The 10,947-nt window shown below is 49.9% G+C and overlaps 2 non-coding genes across 2 annotated transcripts; both read right to left on the bottom strand.

Moving 5' to 3' along the window:
• Positions 1-1,417: 1,417 nt before the first annotated feature.
• On the bottom strand, positions 1,418-1,489 carry TRNAG-UCC (transfer RNA glycine (anticodon UCC)). The gene has a single exon. It is a non-coding gene; the product is annotated as a tRNA-Gly (tRNA).
• Positions 1,490-6,449: 4,960 nt separating this feature from the next.
• Positions 6,450-6,521, bottom strand: TRNAG-UCC (transfer RNA glycine (anticodon UCC)). The gene has a single exon. It is a non-coding gene; the product is annotated as a tRNA-Gly (tRNA).
• Positions 6,522-10,947: the final 4,426 nt, after the last annotated feature.

Here is a 10,947-nt window from a genome sequence, read left to right as displayed (position 1 = left end):
CTCGCTTCAATCCCCTCTTCGATAGACAATTGCAGATACTAGGATGCAAGAACCTTTCCTGGATGGGGTTTTGATTTTCGCGAAAAGCGTGTCAGCTTTGCTTTCAGCATGAGTCTGATTTCCCAAAAATGCATTTTGAACAATTTAAAGATTTGATCTGCGTTGGCCGGGAATCGAACCTGGGTCAACTGCTTGGAAGGCAGCTATGCTCACCACTATACCACCAACGCCTGCCTGTCTGGGCTATCTGATGGAGCGCCCCTTAGAAATAAGAATAAGTCATTGGCTGGGAATGAAAAAAGCTTGCGTTTGACGCAGAAGCAGTTCGCATCATGAGGTCTTGCCGGTCAGCCCAACATTTCCCCGGGACCCCTTAAAAAAGGAGCTTGGTTTTAAGTTTGGTTTGATTGAACAGTACATTTTGTTGGCTGGGCTGGGACCCTCTCCTATTTAGCGCAAGAGTGGAACGAGGCAGCAAGTTCAAGGAATGACATTGCATCCAGGCACTTACAGCTCTTTGTGCCCTAATGCCATGACACAAAAACATAATTTGAAAAAACTTAGCAGAGGATGGTTTCGATCCATCGACCTCTGGGTTATGGGCCCAGCACGCTTCCGCTGCGCCACTCTGCTGGTTGGAGCACAAGAGCTTTTCTGGGCTTTTACAGCCTACAAACTGACAACCCTAGACCCAGTTTCGAGTGAAGCGGGCAGTAGGCCTTACAAAGCCAAACAACCTGCAACCACGCACTCCCATCCCATGGCCTTTTGCAGACAGGCCTCATTTCTCTAGCTCACACCCTAACTGCCAACACCCCTTCCCCTTCTCTCTCTGTCTCTCTCTCTCTGTCTCTCTCTCTCATTCTCTCTCTCTCTCGCAAATAGATACTTTACTTCCCAGGTGCAACAAAACAAGCCTTCTCGAGCTGGCAGATATGGGAAGGAAGGAAGGAAGGGCCAGTTTGGAAACTCAACTCAATTACCATAAATCCCCTGCTAAGGGTTATGGGAGGGAGGAATGAAGGAACTTTGCTTCAGGGAAAGGGCTGCTGCTGCTTCAGCATGTGAGGAGCGCAGCCACACGTTTCACCTTCCTCAGTATGTTGGTTTACAGGATGAGAGAGATCCTGAAACCTCACTCTAATAGGCTGAGGTGCTGTGCTCGGTGGCCTGCTGGGACCTTTGCCCGTCAGGGCAAGGCGAATAGGCCTTTGTCAGGCCTTCGTCAGGGCTTTGTCGGGGAAGGGCCAGGAGCCCTGCTTGCTTCAATCCCCTCACCGATAGACAGTTGCAGAAACTAGGATGCAAGAACCTTTCCTGGATGGGGTTTTGATTTTCACGAAAAGTGTGTCAGCTTTGCTTTCAGCATGAGTCTGATTTCCAAAAAATGCATTTTGAACAATTTAAAGATTTGATCTGCGTTGGCCGGGAATCGAACCCGGGTCAACTGCTTGGAAGGCAGCTATGCTCACCACTATACCACCAACGCCTGTCTATCTGGGCTGTCTGATGGAGCGCCCCTTAGAAATAAGAATAAGTCATTGGCTGGGAATGAAAAAAGCTTGCGTTTGACGCAGAAGCAGTTCGCATCATGAGGTCTTGCCGGTCAGCCCAACATTTCCCCGGGACCCCTTAAAAAAGGAGCTTGGTTTTAAGTTTGGTTTGATTGAACAGTACATTTTGTTGGCTGGGCTGGGACCCTCTCCTATTTAGCGCAAGAGTGGAACGAGGCAGCAAGTTCAAGGAATGACATTGCAACCAGGCACTTACAGCTCTTTGTGCCCTAATGCCATGACACAAAAACATAATTTGAAAAAACTTAGCAGAGGATGGTTTGGATCCATCGACCTCTGGGTTATGGGCCCAGCACGCTTCTGCTGCGCCACTCTGCTGGTTGGAGAACAAGAGCTTTTCTGGGCTTTTACAGCCTACAAACCGACAACCCTAGACCCAGTTTCGAGTGAAGCGGGCAGTAGGCCTTACAAAGCCAAACAACCTGCAACCACGCACTCCCATCCCATGGCCTTTTGCAGACAGGCCTCATTTCTCTAGCTCACACCCTAACTGCCAACACCCCTTCCCCTTCTCTCTCTGTCTCTCTCTCTCTGTCTCTCTCTCTCATTCTCTCTCTCTCGCAAATAGATACTTTACTTCCCAGGTGCAACAAAACAAGCCTTCTCGAGCTGGCAGATATGGGAAGGAAGGAAGGAAGGGCCAGTTTGGAAACTCAACTCAATTACCATAAATCCCCTGCTAAGGGTTATGGGAGGGAGGAATGAAGGAACTTTGCTTCAGGGAAAGGGCTGCTGCTGCTTCAGCATGTGAGGAGCGCAGCCACACGTTTCACCTTCCTCAGTATGTTGGTTTACAGGATGAGAGAGATCCTGAAACCTCACTCTAATAGGCTGAGGTGCTGTGCTCAGTGGCCTGCTGGGACCTTTGCCCGTCAGGGCAAGGCGAATAGGCCTTTGTCAGGCCTTCGTCAGGGCTTTGTCGGGGAGGGGCCAGGAGCCCTGCTCGCTTCAATCCCCTCTTCGATAGACAATTGCAGATACTAGGATGCAAGAACCTTTCCTGGATGGGGTTTTGATTTTCGCGAAAAGCGTGTCAGCTTTGCTTTCAGCATGAGTCTGATTTCCCAAAAATGCATTTTGAACAATTTAAAGATTTGATCTGCGTTGGCCGGGAATCGAACCTGGGTCAACTGCTTGGAAGGCAGCTATGCTCACCACTATACCACCAACGCCTGCCTGTCTGGGCTATCTGATGGAGCGCCCCTTAGAAATAAGAATAAGTCATTGGCTGGGAATGAAAAAAGCTTGCGTTTGACGCAGAAGCAGTTCGCATCATGAGGTCTTGCCGGTCAGCCCAACATTTCCCCGGGACCCCTTAAAAAAGGAGCTTGGTTTTAAGTTTGGTTTGATTGAACAGTACATTTTGTTGGCTGGGCTGGGACCCTCTCCTATTTAGCGCAAGAGTGGAACGAGGCAGCAAGTTCAAGGAATGACATTGCATCCAGGCACTTACAGCTCTTTGTGCCCTAATGCCATGACACAAAAACATAATTTGAAAAAACTTAGCAGAGGATGGTTTCGATCCATCGACCTCTGGGTTATGGGCCCAGCACGCTTCCGCTGCGCCACTCTGCTGGTTGGAGCACAAGAGCTTTTCTGGGCTTTTACAGCCTACAAACTGACAACCCTAGACCCAGTTTCGAGTGAAGCGGGCAGTAGGCCTTACAAAGCCAAACAACCTGCAACCACGCACTCCCATCCCATGGCCTTTTGCAGACAGGCCTCATTTCTCTAGCTCACACCCTAACTGCCAACACCCCTTCCCCTTCTCTCTCTGTCTCTCTCTCTCTGTCTCTCTCTCTCATTCTCTCTCTCTCTCGCAAATAGATACTTTACTTCCCAGGTGCAACAAAACAAGCCTTCTCGAGCTGGCAGATATGGGAAGGAAGGAAGGAAGGGCCAGTTTGGAAACTCAACTCAATTACCATAAATCCCCTGCTAAGGGTTATGGGAGGGAGGAATGAAGGAACTTTGCTTCAGGGAAAGGGCTGCTGCTGCTTCAGCATGTGAGGAGCGCAGCCACACGTTTCACCTTCCTCAGTATGTTGGTTTACAGGATGAGAGAGATCCTGAAACCTCACTCTAATAGGCTGAGGTGCTGTGCTCGGTGGCCTGCTGGGACCTTTGCCCGTCAGGGCAAGGCGAATAGGCCTTTGTCAGGCCTTCGTCAGGGCTTTGTCGGGGAAGGGCCAGGAGCCCTGCTTGCTTCAATCCCCTCACCGATAGACAGTTGCAGAAACTAGGATGCAAGAACCTTTCCTGGATGGGGTTTTGATTTTCACGAAAAGTGTGTCAGCTTTGCTTTCAGCATGAGTCTGATTTCCAAAAAATGCATTTTGAACAATTTAAAGATTTGATCTGCGTTGGCCAGGAATCGAACCCGGGTCAACTGCTTGGAAGGCAGCTATGCTCACCACTATACCACCAACGCCTGTCTATCTGGGCTGTCTGATGGAGCGCCCCTTAGAAATAAGAATAAGTCATTGGCTGGGAATGAAAAAAGCTTGCGTTTGACGCAGAAGCAGTTCGCATCATGAGGTCTTGCCGGTCAGCCCAACATTTCCCCGGGACCCCTTAAAAAAGGAGCTTGGTTTTAAGTTTGGTTTGATTGAACAGTACATTTTGTTGGCTGGGCTGGGACCCTCTCCTATTTAGCGCAAGAGTGGAACGAGGCAGCAAGTTCAAGGAATGACATTGCAACCAGGCACTTACAGCTCTTTGTGCCCTAATGCCATGACACAAAAACATAATTTGAAAAAACTTAGCAGAGGATGGTTTGGATCCATCGACCTCTGGGTTATGGGCCCAGCACGCTTCTGCTGCGCCACTCTGCTGGTTGGAGAACAAGAGCTTTTCTGGGCTTTTACAGCCTACAAACCGACAACCCTAGACCCAGTTTCGAGTGAAGCGGGCAGTAGGCCTTACAAAGCCAAACAACCTGCAACCACGCACTCCCATCCCATGGCCTTTTGCAGACAGGCCTCATTTCTCTAGCTCACACCCTAACTGCCAACACCCCTTCCCCTTCTCTCTCTGTCTCTCTCTCTCTGTCTCTCTCTCTCATTCTCTCTCTCTCGCAAATAGATACTTTACTTCCCAGGTGCAACAAAACAAGCCTTCTCGAGCTGGCAGATATGGGAAGGAAGGAAGGAAGGGCCAGTTTGGAAACTCAACTCAATTACCATAAATCCCCTGCTAAGGGTTATGGGAGGGAGGAATGAAGGAACTTTGCTTCAGGGAAAGGGCTGCTGCTGCTTCAGCATGTGAGGAGCGCAGCCACACGTTTCACCTTCCTCAGTATGTTGGTTTACAGGATGAGAGAGATCCTGAAACCTCACTCTAATAGGCTGAGGTGCTGTGCTCAGTGGCCTGCTGGGACCTTTGCCCGTCAGGGCAAGGCGAATAGGCCTTTGTCAGGCCTTCGTCAGGGCTTTGTCGGGGAGGGGCCAGGAGCCCTGCTCGCTTCAATCCCCTCTTCGATAGACAATTGCAGATACTAGGATGCAAGAACCTTTCCTGGATGGGGTTTTGATTTTCGCGAAAAGCGTGTCAGCTTTGCTTTCAGCATGAGTCTGATTTCCCAAAAATGCATTTTGAACAATTTAAAGATTTGATCTGCGTTGGCCGGGAATCGAACCTGGGTCAACTGCTTGGAAGGCAGCTATGCTCACCACTATACCACCAACGCCTGCCTGTCTGGGCTATCTGATGGAGCGCCCCTTAGAAATAAGAATAAGTCATTGGCTGGGAATGAAAAAAGCTTGCGTTTGACGCAGAAGCAGTTCGCATCATGAGGTCTTGCCGGTCAGCCCAACATTTCCCCGGGACCCCTTAAAAAAGGAGCTTGGTTTTAAGTTTGGTTTGATTGAACAGTACATTTTGTTGGCTGGGCTGGGACCCTCTCCTATTTAGCGCAAGAGTGGAACGAGGCAGCAAGTTCAAGGAATGACATTGCATCCAGGCACTTACAGCTCTTTGTGCCCTAATGCCATGACACAAAAACATAATTTGAAAAAACTTAGCAGAGGATGGTTTCGATCCATCGACCTCTGGGTTATGGGCCCAGCACGCTTCCGCTGCGCCACTCTGCTGGTTGGAGCACAAGAGCTTTTCTGGGCTTTTACAGCCTACAAACTGACAACCCTAGACCCAGTTTCGAGTGAAGCGGGCAGTAGGCCTTACAAAGCCAAACAACCTGCAACCACGCACTCCCATCCCATGGCCTTTTGCAGACAGGCCTCATTTCTCTAGCTCACACCCTAACTGCCAACACCCCTTCCCCTTCTCTCTCTGTCTCTCTCTCTCTGTCTCTCTCTCTCATTCTCTCTCTCTCTCGCAAATAGATACTTTACTTCCCAGGTGCAACAAAACAAGCCTTCTCGAGCTGGCAGATATGGGAAGGAAGGAAGGAAGGGCCAGTTTGGAAACTCAACTCAATTACCATAAATCCCCTGCTAAGGGTTATGGGAGGGAGGAATGAAGGAACTTTGCTTCAGGGAAAGGGCTGCTGCTGCTTCAGCATGTGAGGAGCGCAGCCACACGTTTCACCTTCCTCAGTATGTTGGTTTACAGGATGAGAGAGATCCTGAAACCTCACTCTAATAGGCTGAGGTGCTGTGCTCGGTGGCCTGCTGGGACCTTTGCCCGTCAGGGCAAGGCGAATAGGCCTTTGTCAGGCCTTCGTCAGGGCTTTGTCGGGGAAGGGCCAGGAGCCCTGCTTGCTTCAATCCCCTCACCGATAGACAGTTGCAGAAACTAGGATGCAAGAACCTTTCCTGGATGGGGTTTTGATTTTCACGAAAAGTGTGTCAGCTTTGCTTTCAGCATGAGTCTGATTTCCAAAAAATGCATTTTGAACAATTTAAAGATTTGGTCTGCGTTGGCCGGGAATCGAACCCGGGTCAACTGCTTGGAAGGCAGCTATGCTCACCACTATACCACCAACGCCTGCCTGTCTGGGCTATCTGATGGAGCGCCCCTTAGAAATAAGAATAAGTCATTGGCTGGGAATGAAAAAAGCTTGCGTTTGACGCAGAAGCAGTTCGCATCATGAGGTCTTGCCGGTCAGCCCAACATTTCCCCGGGACCCCTTAAAAAAGGAGCTTGGTTTAAGTTTGGTTTGATTGAACAGTACATTTTATTGGCTGGGCTGGGACCCTCTCCTATTTAGCGCAAGAGTGGAACGAGGCAGCAAGTTCAAGGAATGACATTGCATCCAGGCACTTACAGCTCTTTGTGCCCTAATGCCATGACACAAAAACATAATTTGAAAAAACTTAGCAGAGGATGGTTTCGATCCATCGACCTCTGGGTTATGGGCCCAGCACGCTTCCGCTGCGCCACTCTGCTGGTTGGAGAACAAGAGCTTTTCTGGGCTTTTACAGCCTACAAACCGACAACCCTAGACCCAGTTTCGAGTGAAGCGGGCAGTAGGCCTTACAAAGCCAAACAACCTGCAACCACGCACTCCCATCCCATGGCCTTTTGCAGACAGGCCTCATTTCTCTAGCTCACACCCTAACTGCCAACACCCCTTCCCCTTCTCTCTCTGTCTCTCTCTCTCTGTCTCTCTCTCTCATTCTCTCTCTCTCGCAAATAGATACTTTACTTCCCAGGTGCAACAAAACAAGCCTTCTCGAGCTGGCAGATATGGGAAGGAAGGAAGGAAGGGCCAGTTTGGAAACTCAACTCAATTACCATAAATCCCCTGCTAAGGGTTATGGGAGGGAGGAATGAAGGAACTTTGCTTCAGGGAAAGGGCTGCTGCTGCTTCAGCATGTGAGGAGCACAGCCACACGTTTCACCTTCCTCAGTATGTTGGTTTACAGGATGAGAGAGATCCTGAAACCTCACTCTAATAGGCTGAGGTGCTGTGCTCGGTGGCCTGCTGGGACCTTTGCCCGTCAGGGCAAGGCGAATAGGCCTTTGTCAGGCCTTCGTCAGGGCTTTGTCGGGGAGGGGCCAGGAGCCCTGCTCGCTTCAATCCCCTCACCGATAGACAGTTGCAGAAACTAGGATGCAAGAACCTTTCCTGGATGGGGTTTTGATTTTCGCGAAAAGCGTGTCAGCTTTGCTTTCAGCATGAGTCTGATTTCCCAAAAATGCATTTTGAACAATTTAAAGATTTGATCGGCGTTGGCCGGGAATCGAACCCGGGTCAACTGCTTGGAAGGCAGCTATGCTCACCACTATACCACCAACGCCTGCCTGTCTGGGCTATGTGATGGAGCGCCCCTTAGAAATAATAATAAGTCATTGGCTGGGAATGAAAAAAGCTTGCGTTTGACGCAGAAGCAGTTCGCATCATGAGGTCTTGCCGGTCAGCCCAACATTTCCCCGGGACCCCTTAAAAAAGGAGCTTGGTTTTAAGTTTGGTTTGATTGAACAGTACATTTTGTTGGCTGGGCTGGGACCCTCTCCTATTTAGCGCAAGAGTGGAACGAGGCAGCAAGTTCAAGGAATGACATTGCATCCAGGCACTTACAGCTCTTTGTGCCCTAATGCCATGACACAAAAACATAATTTGAAAAAACTTAGCAGAGGATGGTTTCTATCCATCGACCTCTGGGTTATGGGCCCAGCACGCTTCCGCTGCGCCACTCTGCTGGTTGGAGAACAAGAGCTTTTCTGGGCTTTTACAGCCTACAAACCAACAACCCTAGACCCAGTTTCGAGTGAAGCGGGCAGTAGGCCTTACAAAGCCAAACAACCTGCAACCACGCACTCCCATCCCATGGCCTTTTGCAGACAGGCCTCATTTCTCTAGCTCACACCCTAACTGCCAACACCCCTTCCCCTTCTCTCTCTGTCTCTCTCTCTCTGTCTCTCTCTCTCATTCTCTCTCTCTCGCAAATAGATACTTTACTTCCCAGGTGCAACAAAACAAGCCTTCTCGAGCTGGCAGATATGGGAAGGAAGGAAGGAAGGGCCAGTTTGGAAACTCAACTCAATTACCATAAATCCCCTGCTAAGGGTTATGGGAGGGAGGAATGAAGGAACTTTGCTTCAGGGAAAGGGCTGCTGCTGCTTCAGCATGTGAGGAGCGCAGCCACACGTTTCACCTTCCTCAGTATGTTGGTTTACAGGATGAGAGAGATCCTGAAACCTCACTCTAATAGGCTGAGGTGCTGTGCTCGGTGGCCTGCTGGGACCTTTGCCCGTCAGGGCAAGGCGAATAGGCCTTCGTCAGGGCTTTGTCGGGGAGGGGCCAGGAGCCCTGCTCGCTTCAATCCCCTCACCGATAGACAGTTGCGGAAACTAGGATGCAAGAACCTTTCCTGGATGGGGTTTTGATTTTCGCGAAAAGTGTGTCAGCTTTGCTTTCAGCATGAGTCTGATTTCCCAAAAATGCATTTTGAACAATTTAAAGATTTGATCTGCGTTGGCTGGGAATCGAACCCGGGACAACTGCTTGGAAGGCAGCTATGCTCACCACTATACCACCAACGCCTGCCTGTCTGGGCTATGTGATGGAGCGCCCCTTAGAAATAAGAATAAGTCATTGGCTGGGAATGAAAAAAGCTTGCGTTTGACGCAGAAGCAGTTCGCATCATGAGGTCTTGCCGGTCAGCCCAACATTTCCCCGGGACCCCTTAAAAAAGGAGCTTGGTTTTAAGTTTGGTTTGATTGAACAGTACATTTTGTTGGCTGGGCTGGGACCCTCTCCTATTTAGCGCAAGAGTGGAACGAGGCAGCAAGTTCAAGGAATGACATTGCATCCAGGCACTTACAGCTCTTTGTGCCCTAATGCCATGACACAAAAACATAATTTGAAAAAACTTAGCAGAGGATGGTTTCGATCCATCGACCTCTGGGTTATGGGCCCAGCACGCTTCCGCTGCCCCACTCTGCTGGCTGGAGAACGAGAGCTTTTCGGGGCTTTTACAGCCTACAAACCGACAACCCTAGACCCAGTTTCGAGTGAAGCGGGCAGTAGGCCTTACAAAGCCAAACAACCTGCAACCACGCACTCCCATCCCATGGCCTTTTGCAGACAGGCCTCATTTCTCTAGCTCACACCCTAACTGCCAACACCCCTTCCCCTTCTCTCTCTGTCTCTCTCTCTCTGTCTCTCTCTCTCATTCTCTCTCTCTCGCAAATAGATACTTTACTTCCCAGGTGCAACAAAACAAGCCTTCTCGAGCTGGCAGATATGGGAAGGAAGGAAGGAAGGGCCAGTTTGGAAACTCAACTCAATTACCATAAATCCCCTGCTAAGGGTTATGGGAGGGAGGAATGAAGGAACTTTGCTTCAGGGAAAGGGCTGCTGCTGCTTCAGCATGTGAGGAGCGCAGCCACACGTTTCACCTTCCTCAGTATGTTGGTTTACAGGATGAGAGAGATCCTGAAACCTCACTCTAATAGGCTGAGGTGCTGTGCTCGGTGGCCTGCTGGGACCTTTGCCCGTCAGGGCAAGGCGAATAGGCCTTCGTCAGGGCTTTGTCGGGGAGGGGCCAGGAGCCCTGCTCGCTTCAATCCCCTCACCGATAGACAGTTGCGGAAACTAGGATGCAAGAACCTTTCCTGGATGGGGTTTTGATTTTCGCGAAAAGTGTGTCAGCTTTGCTTTCAGCATGAGTCTGATTTCCCAAAAATGCATTTTGAACAATTTAAAGATTTGATCTGCGTTGGCTGGGAATCGAACCCGGGACAACTGCTTGGAAGGCAGCTATGCTCACCACTATACCACCAACGCCTGCCTGTCTGGGCTATGTGATGGAGCGCCCCTTAGAAATAAGAATAAGTCATTGGCTGGGAATGAAAAAAGCTTGCGTTTGACGCAGAAGCAGTTCGCATCATGAGGTCTTGCCGGTCAGCCCAACATTTCCCCGGGACCCCTTAAAAAAGGAGCTTGGTTTTAAGTTTGGTTTGATTGAACAGTACATTTTGTTGGCTGGGCTGGGACCCTCTCCTATTTAGCGCAAGAGTGGAACGAGGCAGCAAGTTCAAGGAATGACATTGCATCCAGGCACTTACAGCTCTTTGTGCCCTAATGCCATGACACAAAAACATAATTTGAAAAAAGTTAGCAGAGGATGGCTTCGATCCATCGACCTCTGGGTTATGGGCCCAGCACGCTTCCGCTGCGCCACTCTGCTGGTTGGAGAACAACAGCTTTTCTGGGCTTTTACAGCCTACAAACCGACAACCCTAGACCCAGTTTCGAGTGAAGCGGGCAGTAGGCCTTACAAAGCCAAACAACCTGCAACCACGCACTCCCATCCCATGGCCTTTTGCAGACAGGCCTCATTTCTCTAGCTCACACCCTAACTGCCAACACCCCTTCCCCTTCTCTCTCTGTCTCTCTCTCTCTGTCTCTCTCTCTCATTCTCTCTCTCTCGCAAATATATACTTTACTTCCCAGGTGCAACAA

This window comes from Ambystoma mexicanum, chromosome 6q, assembly GCF_040938575.1.
Source record: "Ambystoma mexicanum isolate Mex_15411 chromosome 6q, UKY_AmexF1_1, whole genome shotgun sequence".
Classification (NCBI taxonomy): Eukaryota; Metazoa; Chordata; class Amphibia; order Caudata; family Ambystomatidae; genus Ambystoma; species Ambystoma mexicanum.
The sequence above is the reverse complement of the archived record's forward strand: the minus strand, read 5'-3'. Positions and strand labels throughout refer to the sequence as shown.